The sequence below is a fragment of the Myotis daubentonii genome, chromosome 8 (genome assembly GCF_963259705.1).
Source record: "Myotis daubentonii chromosome 8, mMyoDau2.1, whole genome shotgun sequence".
In the NCBI taxonomy this organism is placed as follows: Eukaryota; Metazoa; Chordata; class Mammalia; order Chiroptera; family Vespertilionidae; genus Myotis; species Myotis daubentonii.
Window position 1 is genome coordinate 13,262,593 of NC_081847.1, and position 15,470 is coordinate 13,278,062.

General features: G+C 43.5%; 1 long non-coding RNA gene and 1 pseudogene across 1 annotated transcript; both read left to right on the forward strand.

Moving 5' to 3' along the window:
* Positions 1 to 1,002: 1,002 nt before the first annotated feature.
* On the forward strand, positions 1,003 to 5,148 carry LOC132239263 (uncharacterized). The gene is made up of 2 exons (XR_009454010.1): positions 1,003 to 2,652; positions 2,760 to 5,148. It is a non-coding gene; the product is annotated as an uncharacterized LOC132239263 (long non-coding RNA).
* A 4,496-nt stretch (positions 5,149 to 9,644) lies between these two features.
* Positions 9,645 to 9,725, forward strand: LOC132240434 (U4 spliceosomal RNA; annotated as a pseudogene).
* Positions 9,726 to 15,470: the final 5,745 nt, after the last annotated feature.

Sequence of the window (15,470 nt, forward strand, 5' to 3'; positions counted from 1 at the left end):
GAGTACCTAATTAAGTTAATAACAATGTACCTACCTGTATAGTTTAAGTTTAAAAAATTTGGCTCTCAAAAGAAATTTCAATCGTTGGACTGTTGATATTTGGCTCTGTTGACTAATGAGTTTGCCGACCACTGCCGACCATTAGACTCTAATCGATGGGCAAGGGGAAATTCAAAATTCACCAGGGACCAGGGTCACGAAAGCCAGGTCTCTAGTTCTCTCCTTTCCTTATTTCTCTAGCAACTAGTCCCAGGCTTCAGCCTCCAATCAAGGAACTTTGAATCAAGTGAGAACATGGTGAACCGCCTCCAAGATCCTTTGGGAAAGGACTTGTTCTGTGGCTGCGAAGCTGGCAGGAGGAAGAAGGGGCTCACCGGAGTCCCCAGCAGCACAGCGAAGAGCCCCCAGCCCTGAGCTGAACGTCCCTCGCCTCTCTCGGCCTATGGGACAGCATCCAAATCATTCACTCAGCCGGAGTGACCCAAAGCAGCCCAGGCTACACCCAGAAATAAGAGTTACCTCTGCATTTTCTGTTGCCATTTTTCTGGCTCTAGAAGTATCTGATGTGTAGGGCTACATCACAGGTTGTCCACGCATCTCAGAGTAGTCTGTTTTTCTGTTCAGATAAATATATGTACTTTTAGCGAATTTATAATAGGGCCGTGGAGTCTAATTTCATTTGTAATATGGAATAACATTTTAGCAGGTTTGTGGCTGGTCATTATCGTAGCTGATATTTTCTGGCCTTTTTCATTTACTCCCAGTGTCCCTTGGACTGCTTTTTCTTTTCTTTCAATTCTGATTTTTCTGGGGGTGGGGAAAGACTTCAGGGTCTGACTTCCTCATACAGGCATTTCCTGGCACTAAGCCTAGAGTCTGTTGACACTTACTGTCTTCATTCTGTCTGTGTGTTTCTCCTATTCGTTGTTCTTAAGAATCCAGGGCACAGATGCACGATTGAGAGCAGATGACCCTCAAAATCAGGATGGGATGTGGGCTGGTTTAGTTGATTCCTACACACCTTTGGGGATCTGAGGGGACTGGGTTTTCTCATCTGCAAAGATTTCAGAACCAAAAAAATCTCATGTAAGTAAACTTCCCACTGGCATTTCTGAGACCCAGAACACACACAAGCCCCTCCTGGCTGGTCTGTTGCCATGTCCAGTGCCCTGCTCCCTGTAACATCAATTGGGTCCAAAGGACAGAGCATTTTCTGGTTCTTGAGAACCTCGGAGAACATGCTGGGCTTTAGATCAACTTTTTATCAGTTCTTCTTCTCAATCCATTGCCAGCAGCCTCAACAAAAAAACAGTGGCCAGACAGGCTTGCAGCCAAACCCCGAGAAGACATGTCCCCAGAATCTGCCATCTCATCTCCCCTTCCCTTTCCAGCTGCTGGCTTCATAGAGCCAGAGATTGATGGCAAAGGCAGCTTCCACTCAACTAGGCCTCCGGGAGTTTCTGGACTGTCCTGATAATTAATTCCACTAGGTGGCTTCCAGCATTGGGTTGGCAGAAGACAGCTCACGAAGCAGGATCTTCAGCAAAAAGTGATTTTTTTCCCATCTATCAACTCATGCAGGAAGATGAAGAAAGCTCAGATAATCTCCAATTTGTAATCATTTAGATTTTCATATCCCCACTCCACCCCCCACCCTCCACTCCCCCCCTCCACCACCACCACCACCTCATGTCAGCTTCAGGGCTCTCACCTCTGCCCAAATAGAAATCTGAGCCAAATCAGGACCCCCAGATGGCAGTGAATGATCCCCTTTGGGACGACCCCAAGAGGAAACTAATCCAAGTGTGAATATATTCTTTTGGACCAAGACCCTAATCACAGTTTTCCCACCCACTCCCCACCCCCAAATTCCTGGTAACCTGGTTTGAACCAAAGCCAAACAAAACAGAGATTTGTTGAAACTTCTGCACAAGAACAAAAAGGAAGTTGTTTTTCCCATTAATGTGCTAGGTTTGATGCCCAGATAAGCAAACACCCTTGCTTGTGGCCATTTTCATGTAGAAAAAGGTTGTATAGTTTGGGTATCCATTCACTATCCCGGATTTTGTCTTAACCTGGAATTTCTTGGGAATACCCCAAAATTCCAACTTGAAGAAATGGATTTGGAAGGGGCTCCGTTAATGGAGCAGCCCCTCATCTTCACCTCTAACTCTAACTCTTCATTCCTCCCTGCAAAGATTCTGAAAAGATCTGAAGGCTGGCCAGGATGGGGTGGAGTGGGGCAGTTCACCTGGACAAGAAATTACCTGCCTGCAGGATGGCTGCATGCAGATCTCTGAAATGTTCTCTTGCATGAGAAGGACAGGGTGGTCGATTTCAGCTCAAAGTAAGAAAGCACTTCTAATGGGTGGGGCTGCTAACCATGGAACTCGAATGCCATGTTAGGTAATGACCATCGTGACACCACAGTGTTTAAAGAGAGGCTAGATGATGTACAAAATGGGTATTGCAGGAGGACCCTAGCATTGCATAGCAACTAGACTAAACAACCAGGGAAATTCTCTCTCTCTCTCTCTCTCTCTCTCTCTCTCTCTCTTTCTCTCTCTCCTGGTGTGTGTGTGTGTGTGTGTGTGTGTGTGTGTGTAGGTGTTTGGTGGTTTGAACATCGGGGCACAGACTCAAGCCACCCTGGTGTGTGTGTGTGTGTGTGTGTGTGTGTGTGTGTGTGTGTGTGTGTGTGTAGGTGTGTGTAGGTGTTTAGTGGTTTGAACATCGGGGCACAGACTCAAGCCACCAAGGCAAAGGCAAGGAACACTGTTAGCAGAAACTCAAATGTTAGAATTTGGAGCTCTCAGAGGGAGTTCTAGGTGGCACAGGATAGATACCCTGTTCCCCATGCTCCGTATCTTGGACAATTTCAATGACCCTGTTGACCACCCATCCAACCCATCCCCAGTGCCCTAGTAGGAACCACACAGGGTGGGATAATACTCATGGTATCATCCCCCATCTCTGGCTGGCTGTCTCGCGGTGCTTCAGTCCTTCTGCCCAGACTCTATGCCCTCAGAGACCTGAGGATTTAGGTAAAAAAGACACAATTATCTTCTACCCACTAGCCACCTGCCTAATGAACAAACAGCCCAGGCAATAGCAAATGGCATTATCCCAAAATGGCTTTATTCCCCTGGCAAATAAAACAGGAAATCCCATTCAAATCCTTTGGGGTTTTTTTATTCCATTGAATTTATTGGGGTGATACACTTAATAAAATTATATAGGTTTCAGGTGTATAATTCTATAATACGTCATCTGCATATTTTATCGTGTGTTCACCAGCCCCAGTCAAGTCTATTCAAATCTTCTGAAAGTCCCCACCCAATGAAGTTAAATCCAGAAGAGCCAAAACAGAGAGGCGCCTGTACCCAGTTTTACAGCAAGACAAGGCTGCTGCTGCCTCCAGGCAGAATGCCATCTCCCACATCTGTAGCCCCTTCCCAAGTTCTAGATGCTGCATTTCTCAAGGAGAGCATTTGACAAAGAGGTTTGAAATTCCCCCTTAATTTCTATTTGGTGAGTTTCGAGGAGATGGAGCTTCATCCTCAGGGTGACCCCCAGTGCAGGCAGTCTCAGGTTGTTTTATCATGAGATCAGGCAGGATGTGTTTGAACAGATAGACCGAGCAGCTGCCAATTTCTAAGATCCCCCTCTGAGGCTCTGTCCTGAGGAATAACTCAAGTTAGTGTCTGCCATGACATTATAGTCTTGAAAAAGGAAGGAAACTCCCAATTCTGTCCCATTAGGATGCTCTCAAGAGTTATGCATGCATCTCCCCACCCTACTTGCCCCCCTGAGCTAATCCAGGTTTGGAAAACCAGGCAGGAAGCACAGGAGAAGATGCTCAAGACACTTGGACCTTTCCATGGCTTGGCTCATGGCCCCTGGTCTTCACTAGGGCTTTGGGCTCTCTCTCTTAAATGACCTTGACCTCTGACCTTGGTGTGCCTGCTAGGTAGGGTAAAGGAACATCAGCAGCTGCTGAGCTGGCAGCTGGCCTTTTGCTCCCCAGACCTATCCTGGCTTTAACCCAAGGTCAAGAGCTGGGGACACCATTTTCTGCACCAGGAACTCAGGGTTATCCCCCGATGTATGCCCTTGGCACACAGTGGTCTCTCAACTTCTGTGTTTGAGTAAATATGTAAATGATTAACTTCTGAGTGAATGAATGATGAGTGAATGTGTGAGTGAATAGAGGAGTTTATTAGTTCTTACCTGGCTTGACGCAGTACTAACTGGGAAGGAAGGAGAAATGGAAGGCCTCTCCCATTAAAACCTGTAGCAGCCCCACCAACAGCATCTGTTCTTTGACTCAATTGGGGACCAAGACGATGTCCAAATTTGACACTTGTCTGCCCTAAGGACCTTGGCCTTTTCAGAGTTACACTTCCAGGGGATCATTTGGGGCAGCCCCAGCCTCCTTTCCTACCCTCCTACTCTGTATTTTCAACCTCATGCTCTAGTTTAGCTCACACATAGCCCATAGGAAGACCACAGAGTGGTTTTCCAATGGGCAAAGCCAAGAGTCTGAGACTTGCTAGGGGCAGGAATATGGGAGCCGACATCTGGAAACTGGATTGCATTCCCTGAGCCAGGGGAGTCCAGCTGGAAGAGAAGACCAGCCTTTCCTCCAGCTTTTAGAGCCAAGGGATTTCCTTTGTTCTGAGCCCCAATGCCCCCATGGTAGCATGTGCCCAGTCCCATTAGCTAAGACCCTCTGTCTCTCCCAGGAACCCTGTGAGGTTGAGGCTTTTATGCCAGCAAAGCCATTCTGATTGCCCCACCCACGATGGGGGACAAGCCAATCACATTAGCCATAAATGACCAATGTCCTTAGCTCTTTTCTGGGGTCGTGTTCTTGGGTCCTGTTCATCTCTGGTCAGTTGACGTCTCTAGTCCTTCCTGTAAAGGTGAAATGAGCATTACACACACACACACACACACACACACACACACACACACGCTCATGAGGAAACCAAACAACAGTTTCTTTTTATGCATGTGATGAGATGAAATTGTGACCTCCAGCTGCTGTCCTGTCTTGTAAAATATGTCCAAATGTTTAAGAATTTCTAAGCAAATGGTCCCTTAATGAAGTCTGCAGAGTTCAATAAAGAGGTATGGAGAAAACAAGCTTGGTGGTGTTCGTTTTATTTTTCTTAGGGGGCACGGGAAGGGAGAGGTGTGCAGGTATACAGGGGAGGCTGAATTGGGGGACTTGGAGGGGCAGCCCTGGCTGTTTCTCTTCACCTGAAAGATAGAGTATGAAAATGTCACTGCCTTGTCATCCCAATGTGCAAAGAGTGGTAACCCACCCCCATGCTGTGCTCGTGGACCAAAGTCCAAATTCTGGTTATTTGGCTCTCATGTCAGTGATACCTGGGTATTCTTGGCTTTAGTATCGCTCTCACATAAAGATGTCTCACAAAGCCTATAGGAGCCACACACACAACTCTTACAGTCCATCCCCTTCTCTGCTTCATTGTTCTCCGTGACACTTACCACCTCTGAAACAATATATTTTATCTATTTATTTTATTTATTATTCACCTCCCTCTAATAGAACATAAATTCAGAAACTAAAAAGCAAAGACTCGGGAGGGTGGAGGGGAACAGAACAGAATATCCAAGGACTATGAATGTGCATGTGTGTTTGTTTTTCTTTATTTTACCCCACACAAATAGTAATGTACCATATATATGCTCTGCACTTTGCTTTTCTCATTTCATACTGTGTATCTTGAAAATCATCCTGTATCAGTACACAAAGAGCTTCCTTGTTCTTTTGTACACAGTTATCGCTAATCTCCTAAAGCTGAACGTTCAGGTTGCTTCCAAACTTTGGTATAACAAACAGGGCTGAAATGAATGGCCTGTCAGTGGTTCCTATGGGTTCTGCCTTCAAAATAAATCTGGAATCTGCATTTCTTGCCCCTCCGCTGCCACAGCTCTGGGCCATGCCATCACTCTCTATTGCCTAATGATTGCAGCAGCCTCCAGATCAGGCTCACTGTTTCCACCCATGATCCTTTTCAGGCTCTTCTCAACACAGTGGCCAGAGGGATTCTATCAACCTGTCACTCTGATTATATCACTTCCCCATTAAAGCCTTCCAAAGGCTTCCCATCACATTTTGAATAAAATCCAAAGTCCTTGGCATGGTCCGCAAGGCCATTTATCCCTAGGCTCCTGCCTGCCCCTTTGCTTTCACCTCCCCCTGCTCCCCCCTGAGGGTGTTCTGCTCCATCATCACTGTCCTCCTCACTGTTCCTCAAACATGCCCATGTGGGCTCACCCAATGCAACCCTTTCCAGCCCCCCATCCCAGACTCTTCTACCCTCTCTGACCTCCTGTCCTACTACTCTTTACTTCAGACATTTTGGCCACCAGTCCACTTTCCAATGCACCGAGCATACTGCCACCACAGGGCCTTTCCTCTGGCCGTCCCCTCTGCCTGGAGCATCTTTTCCAGACTAGCCACATGGCTCATTCCATCACCTCCTTCAGGTGTAATCTCAGCAACCCCTTTAGCTGACAATCCTGTTTATAATAACAACCTCCCCACACACACACACACATACACAACATACACATATACACAAAAGTCTCACAATCTTTCCCCTCCTCTGCTTTATTATTCTCCATAATACTTACCACCTTCTGTCACACTATATTGTATTTATTTATTTTGTTTATTATTGATCTCCCTCCAATAGAATGTAAATTTCTCCCTCCGATAGAACATGCATTCAAAAACTGAAAAGCAAAGAGAACAAAGACTGAAAAAAAACACACCAGAATATTCAAGGACTGTGGAACAACTAGAAAACATAAGCATAATGGGAACACAAGAAACAGAAGAGAGAAAAGAACAACAGAAATATTTGATACCATAATAACTGAGAATTTCAGCAAAGTAATGCCAGGCACCAAGCCACAGATTCAGGAAGCTCAGATAAATACCAAAAAACTGTAGTGAGGCATATTACAAGTCAAACTACAAAAAAATCAAAGATAAGAAAAAAATCCTGACCTGGAAGAAGCCAGAGGAAAAAACAGGTCAATGACAGAGGAACAAATATAAGAATTATTTGCCTTCTCAAAAATTATGCAAGCAAGAAGACAATGAAGATACTTAAAGTGTTGAGAGGAAGAAAAAAACCACCAACCTAGAATTCTGTACCCTGAAAAATTATCCTTCAAAAGTGAAAGAGAAATAAAAACTTTTTCAGATGAACAAAAATTGAAGGAATTTGTTGCCAGTACACCTGCCTTGCAAAGAATGTTAAAAGAAGTTCTTTAGAGAGAAAGACAATGATATAGGTCAGAAACTTGGATCTACATTTTAAAAAGAGAAGATCATAAAGAAGAAATAAATGATGGTAAAATAAAAACTTTTCTTTTTCTTATTCTTAATTGCTCAAACAAATAACAATTTGTCCATAATAATACCAACAATGCATTTGATTTTGTATGCTTATGTGTATATCTTATGTATGTAATGTATATATGTTTATGTATGCTATATATAAGTGAAGTGGGTGACAGAAATGATACAAAGGACAAGAAGGAGAAATTAGGATTCTTTTGTTTTTATTAGGTACTAATACTACCCATGAAATGGTATGGTGTTATTTGAAGGTGGACTTATATTAGTTGTAAATGTATATTGCAAACACTAAAGCAACCATTAAAATGGTGTTTAGAAAAGTATTATTAATTTGCTAAGAAAAGAGGGGAAAATTGAATCATAAAATGCTCAATTAAAACCACAAGAAGCAGAAAGAGAATAGAAGGCAAAAAATAGGAACAAAGAACAAAGGCAACAAATAAAAAGCAGTAACAAATATAGCAGATATTAATCCAATATGCAATAATTACTTTGAATGTCAATGTTCTAAACATACCAATTAAAAGACAAGATTGTCAGAGTGGATCAAAAAATAAGACGCAATGCTATATGCACACACCACACACACACACACGCACCACCACACACACACACACACACACACACACACGCACACACACACATCATGGGAGGTAAGTGCAAGTCTTTGCAGGTGACTAGGGAGCGCACACAAAAAGCTGGCCTCACTGTACAGGATTGACAAAGCACACAGACTTGAGCAGTCAGCATTGCCCAAAGGAAAGCAAATGGGCGGCTGTCAGCACCCTACCTGACTTTGCATAATTGAGAGAAGGCAAATAATCAAGAACCACCCGGCCAGTGTGGCTCAGTGGTTGAGCATTGACCTATGAACCAGGAGGTCATGGTTTGATTCCCAGTTGGAGCACATGCCTGGGGCTGCAGGCTCAATTCCCAGTAGGGGATGTGCAGGAGGCAGCGATCGATGATTCTCTCTCATCATTGATGTTTCTATCTCTCTCACCCTCTCCCTTCCTCTCTCTGAAATCAATTTAAAAAAAATTTTTTTAAAGAATCTTAAGAACCTTAATCTTAAGAACCTCCCCTTCCTCCCCAAGGTAACAAGAAATGTGGGCTGTTGCTTCCATAGAAAAGGTCTAGGAAAGCCTCTGAATATTTAGTGGGGCTGGTAGGTAAAGGTATTTTTTTCCCCAAAGGCGACTGCTTCTTCAAATCTGGACAGCAATGCAAGACCTTAAGGAACAAAACAAAAAAATCAAGAAACATAATAATTTTCATGTAACTGACCCAAAAGATATGGAGATCTATAATTTCCTGATAAATAATTCAAAATTACTGTTTTAGGGAAGCTCATTGAGCAATAAGAAAACACAGAAAGACAAATCAACAAGATCTAGAAAACAATACAAGGAGATAGAAATCATAAAAAAAGAACTAAACAGAATTCTGGAGCTAAAGAACACAATCAATGAAATGAAAAATGCAATGCAGAGCATAAACAGGAGACTTAAATAATCCAGAGAAAGAATTTCCGAACTCAAACACAGGTCATTTGAAAGTATCCAGTCAGAGGAGAGCAACGAAAAAATAATGAAAAAGAGTGAAGAAAGCCTATGTAAATTATGGAATATCATAAATGAAACAATTTATGCATTATGGGAGTCCCAGAAGGAAAAGAGAAGGAGAAAGGGCAGAAAGCTTATTTAAAGAAATGTGGCTAAGAACTCCCAAATCTGGGGAGAGATATAGACATCTAAGTTAATGAAGTTTATAGGCTTCCAAATAGATTTGACCCAAAGAGATCTTCTCCAATACACATGATAACAAAACAGTTTAAAATTAAAGACAAAGAGAATTTTGAAAGCAGCAAGGGGGGGGGAGGACTCATTAAGATTAATATACAAAAGTCAACCTCTTTCCTACATATCAATCATAAACAAGTGAAATTTGAAATTTAAAAAACACAATACTATTTACACTAGCACACCAAAAAATTAAATAGGTGTAAATCCAACAAGTATATATAAACTCTATATGAGGAAAACTACAAACGTATGATGAATAAAATTAAAGAACTAAATAAATGGAGAGATTTTCCATGTTTATAAATATGAAGACTTGATATTGTCAAAATGTCAGTTGTTCCCAACTTGACCTATGGATTCCATGCAATGCCAGTCAAAATCCCAGCAAGTTATTTTGTGGATATCAACCAACTGATTCTAAAATTTATATGGAGAGCTTTGCACAGTGGCAGTATCATAGCCAATGAGGTTTATCCGAGGCACAATTATTGCTAAAAGAAAAGAAAATCTATATGGAGAAGTAAAAGATCCTGACTAGACGACACAATATTGAAAAAGAACCAAGGTGGAGAACTGACATTACCCGACTTCAAAACTTAACTATAAAGCTGCAATAATCATTCACTCAACGCATACTGGCACCTATATGTCAGCAGTGGGTAAGTATTGCAATTCTGAGATAAATTAAAACATTTTCCCTCCTTTATTTCTCCTTCCTTCCTCCTTTACTTTCTTCTCTTTCTTCATTTCCCCTCCTTCATGCCTTCCTTCTTTCCACAACATTTATTTAGAATTTCATGTGCTGTGGATCCCAGGGGCAGTTGAATGAATCCCACAGACCCCATTCTCAGAATAATAATTTTAATTGCATAAAACAAAATACATAGGTTTACAAAGGAACCATATACTATTGAAATTCAATTGTCAAAATGTTTTTAAATATGTGATATAACGATATGTTATTATCAAAATAACAAGATCTAACAGTGGATATAATAACAAGATCTAGTAGTAGGTATAATAACCATCATTTCAAGCTAGTGAAGAGCACAAATGCTACTTTGAGATATCTACAACAGCTATAATCTATGATTTTTATTAGTGACAATGTCACAAGTACTGCTAATACTACCATGATTTGTTGCCTATATTCATAACTGAAGGAAAGACTACATTTCAGTTAGAATTCAGACCCACCCAAGTTCACAGACCCAGATCCCTGCATTAAGAAACTTTGAAATCTATTTCATGGGTCATAGCACTCTTTTAATCAATGAATAATTTAGACAAACTAGACCAGAATGAATAGATCAGGATGCATTGCTCACAATAAAGGTGAGTATAGACTTATGAAACTTTCATTTCAAGTGTGTGTGTGTGTGTGTGTGTGTGTGTGTGTGTGTGTGTGTGTGTGTGTTTTACAGGTCATGATGCTAAAATACTTCCCTGCAACTCGTGGTTAGGAATATCTGGGAAGGCAGGCCCAGCACAGCCACTGCCACATTGCAGGTGCAAACATCCTTGTCCTTCCCTCTGGGCCCCAGTCAGCCCTGGTTGGCCCCTGTCTGCCCTTCTGCCAACACACAGGATCCAAGTTCAAAAAAGGCTGTGTTGTCAGTGGCTCCTTGGGGAGAGGAGCAGGTGTAGCGATGCTCATGTCCTGAGCTCATCGCCTGTCTGGAACATGCCCCTCCCGATGACCACATGTCCCACAGCAAATATTAGGAGAGCTGTGTGTGCGGAGCCAGCTGGCGGCATGTCTGGAGGTGCCAGGCTGCAAAGGTTTGGGGCTAATTAAACCGCCTCTGATGAGGCGCTGTGGGGAATTTAGGCCAGGCAGATATTTTTGAGTTTTTCTGTATGTGTGTTCTTCTTATTCCCAATCCTGGATATCAAAGGAGAGAGCCTGGGAAAGGATATTGGAACCAAAAACCAAAAGGTCTAAGGCAGTGGTCGGCAAGCTCATTAGTCAACAGAGCCAAATATCAACAGTACAACAATTGAGAGCCAAATTTTTTAAACTTAAACTATATAGGTAGGTACATTGTTATTAACTTAATTAGGGTACTCCTAAGGCTTAGGAAGAGCCACCCTCAAGGGGCCAAAGAGCCACATGTGGCTCGCGAGCTGCAGTTTGCCGACCACGGGTCTAAGGGAATCTACTTTCTGGTCTCCAAAGGGGAAGGAGGCCTGACACACTGTAGATGGGAGGTTGAGGGAACAAATTCTTTGTCTGTCAGATTGTTGGCACTGAGTCCTGTGTAATCAAGAGGAAATTACTAAAGGGGAAGGTGGGCTTTGGGGGGGGTTCAAACTGCAGCTCAATCCAATGGTTCAGAAAAAAAACATTGGTGTCTGAAGTATCTGAGGCCAAATTCTGGCTACAGTACTTCCTTGCTGTGTGACCTAGGGCAAGCCATTTTCCCTCTCTGATCCTTGGTTGTCTAGTCTGTAAAATGGGAAAATAGTATCATCTACTTCAAGGGACTGCTGGAGGGTTTCAGTGAAAAGATATAAAATATTTAGCCCAAGGCTTGGTATTCAGTGAGAGCTCAATTGTGGAAGCTCTCAATGTTACCATCATTATTATTCCCACTGCGGCCTGGTGCCTACATCTGTTCCTTAATGGAGAATTATCGTCCAGGCTGCCCTTCTCACAACGCCAGAAATCATGGAACATAAAATCATACTAGTTAGCATTTATTGTGTGCCAGGTACAGTTCCGGACACCTCACATGCATTTGCTAATTAATTCTTAGCAGCAACCCTATGTAATAAAACCTATGGAATTATCATTACGGGTACCATCATGAATTTATCATCAACGACAACTATGAAATTGTCATCATTCTTATCTTAAATATCTATTGCCGCATAACAAACTACCCCAACACTTAGTGGCTTAAGACAACAAGCATTTATTACCTAACAGTTTCTGCGGCTCAGGAATTCAGGGGTGACTTAGCTGCATGGTTCTCTGAGGAGAGACCGTCAGGATGTTGGCCAGGGCTACTGCCATCTGAGACTTGACTGGGGCTTGGGGACCTGCTTCCAAGGTGGCTCCCTCACATGGCCGGAGGTTGATGTGAAGCTGTTGGCTTGTGGCCTCAGTTCTTCCCAGGAAACCTTCGCGGTGTTTCTTGAGTGTTCTCCCAATATGGCTGAGGGCTTCCCCCAGAGTGAGTGATCCCAGAGAAAGACAGAAGCTGCAATGTCTTTATCCCCCAATTCTTTTTATTATGGAAAAACACACATAACCCAAACATTACCATCTCTAGCCATGTTAAGTGTACCGTTCAGATATTAAGTAGACTCATATTGTTGTGCAGCCATTACCACCAGTCATCTCCAGGAATTTCAACTTGCAAAACTGAAATTCTGTACCCATTGAACAATAACTCCTCACTCCCCTCTCCCCGTGTCCTCTGGCAACCACCATTCTATCCTCTGTCTCTATAAATTTGACTATTTGAGCTACCTCATGTAAGTGGAGTCCTACAGTCTTCTTGTGACTAACTTATTTCACTCAGCATAATGTCCTCTAAGTTCACCATGTGGTAGTCTGTGTCAGAATCCTCTTCCTTTTCAAGGTGGAATCGTATTCTATTGTCACTCTGTCTTTTTATGATCCAACCTTGGAAGTCACACTCACTGTCGCTTCTGCAACATTTTACTGGTCACACAGGTCAGCCCTATTCACTGCAGAAGGGACGATACAAGGGAGTGAATTCTAGGAGACGAAATCATTGGGATTCATCTTTGAGCCCTGCTACCACAGAATTGAGTTCCCAGAGGTTTAATGATTTACCTAAAGTCACACAACAGGCAAGTGACAGACCGGGATTTGAACCCAGATCACATGACATTAGTGCAATGGTGTCACTGCCCCTCTATCCACACCTCAACATGGCTTCCCCTGATGAAGGAAGAGGCACCTGGTGAGTGGAGGCTCCCTCAGCAGAAGTCAGGAGGCCTGGGTTGGAGTTTCAGATCTGGCAGTAATTCGCCATGTGACCTCGGGTAAGTCACTGCCTCTGTCTGAGCCTCAGTGTCCTTTTTGTCAGGCAGGGGCAACAATAACTACTTTGCATGATGTTGAGGTGAATAAAGAAAATGAATACATTCTAGTAAGCTTAGTCCACAGATAGATATGCAGAAAGAATACATTTCCTTCTTTTAAGCTTTTTTTCAATGTTTATTTACTAGATAATAATTCCATATGGTACCAACTGGAAAGGTATGAAAACATCTGCAAGGAAAATATCCCTCTCACTCAGTCTACCAGCCACCCAGTTTCCCTCTCCAGAGGCAGGTGCTGTTACTAGTTCCTTGTTGAAATATCACAGTTCTTTATTTTCTTAAAGCAGCCTAATTTCCAAGAACCTGCTGAGCTGGGGAGCCTGGGTCCCACCTGGCACCAAGGCATGGAGGGTGAAAGGGGACAGGGCCTTCTAGTTATCACTTATCTAACCACCTTTGTGACTTTGGGGATGCTCCTTGTCCCAGGCATGTAGAACCCTGGGAGCCAAGGGGAGGAGCTGGGATTTGAACTCAGGTCCGGAGCCCGAGTTCTGAAGCATTTCATTACTCCACTAAGTTTACGGACTGGTTCCTGGCAGCATTAGGGAGAACATCAAAATTGCAAGCATGCTATTGCCCAACAATGATGAATAGCACTGCCTCTTGCTGGAATGATATGCATGACTTAAAGTTTTAACCGTGGATAATGTGAAGATATTAAAAATTCTTCAGCTGTAATGCAAAGTTAGAAATAAATAATTCTAGACACAGCTGAGGCACTGCAGAGGTTTTGCCGACCCCTTCCCCCATCAAAAGCAAGATCAGGTGTTTCTTCTGGGCTCCCACAGCCTCGGAGCCTCTTCTGTCACCAGGCTCTGACTCCCCGTGACTTAGGTGATCTAGTCAACCCAGCAGATATGAGAACCAGACAGCCTGGGTTCAAATCCTGGCTCCTCTACTTTCTAGTTCCGTGACCTTGGGCAAGTTATTTCACGTCCCTGTGCCTTATGCACTGGAACTGGTAACCATAGTTCTGAGAACTACAGTGAGGATGAAACGTGTCGTCTCTTGTAAAGTCCTTGTCACAGTCCCTAAATGTTAATAAGCATTTAATAAATGCTTATTTATTAAAAATAAATGTTAGTTAGAGGCTTGTCCCTCTCTGTACCAGACTGTGAGCTCCATGCAGGCAACAACCTTGTCTTCTCTGTGTTTCCAAACACCCAGCCAGGTCTTAGGGAGACAAAGGTGAAGGAGACCTGGTTTATGCTCTCATGGGGTTTATATTCTCACAGGGGACACAGCCAAGAAATATACAGGCAGCTAAGTAAACAGGAAGACGTAGGCTTTTGCTGGGGAACTATGGAGAAAAGGAAATGGGTGGTGATATAAGAGGGTTGGGGAGCCGAAACCGGTTTGGCTCAGTGGATAGAGCGTCGGCCTGCGGACCGAGGGGTCCCAGGTTCGATTCCGGTCAAGGGCATGTACCTGGGTTGCGGGCACATCCCCAGTGGGAGATGTGCAGGAGGCGGCTGATCGATGTTTCTCTCCCATCGATGTTTCTAACTCTCTATCTCTCTCCCTTCCTCTCTGTAAAAAATCAATAAAATATATTAAAAAAAAAAAAAAAAAAAAAAAAAAACGAGGGTTGGGGAGTGTTACTCTAGTGGGCAATCAGGGAAGGCCTCCCAGAGGTGGTGATTGTGAGACAAGGTCTGATTGACAGGGAGAAGCTAACCACAGGAAGAGTTGGGAGAGCAGACTTTCAGGCAGAAGGCACCACAAGTACATAGGCCCTGAGACAGGAACATTCTCAGGACACCTGGTTAGTTGGAGAGGGATGAGTGAGGAGGGGAGTGGTGAGTAGGAGGTGGGAGAGATCAGCAGAAACCCATCACACGGCACCTTGTCAAGCAGGGTGGACAATGTGGAGTTTTCTCAGAGAGCAGCGCTCAGCCATTGGCGAGTTTAAGTCAGGGAGCAACATAGTCCTTACATCCCAGAGCCTCCCATAAAATGAGAATGGTCCCAGCCTAAATCTGGAGGCACCTGCTCATTTCAGGCAGGGTCCAAACTCAGCCTGGAGCAGCTCAGCCTGGATCACTACCATCCATCCATCCATGTCTCCGCCTCCTTGCAAGCCAGCCAGACTCAAGACCCCATTAATATAAATGAAGCCCTTTGCTGACTTGATTTCCAAATTAGTCCAGCCGTTCAAGATCTCTATTCCGGGAAATGTG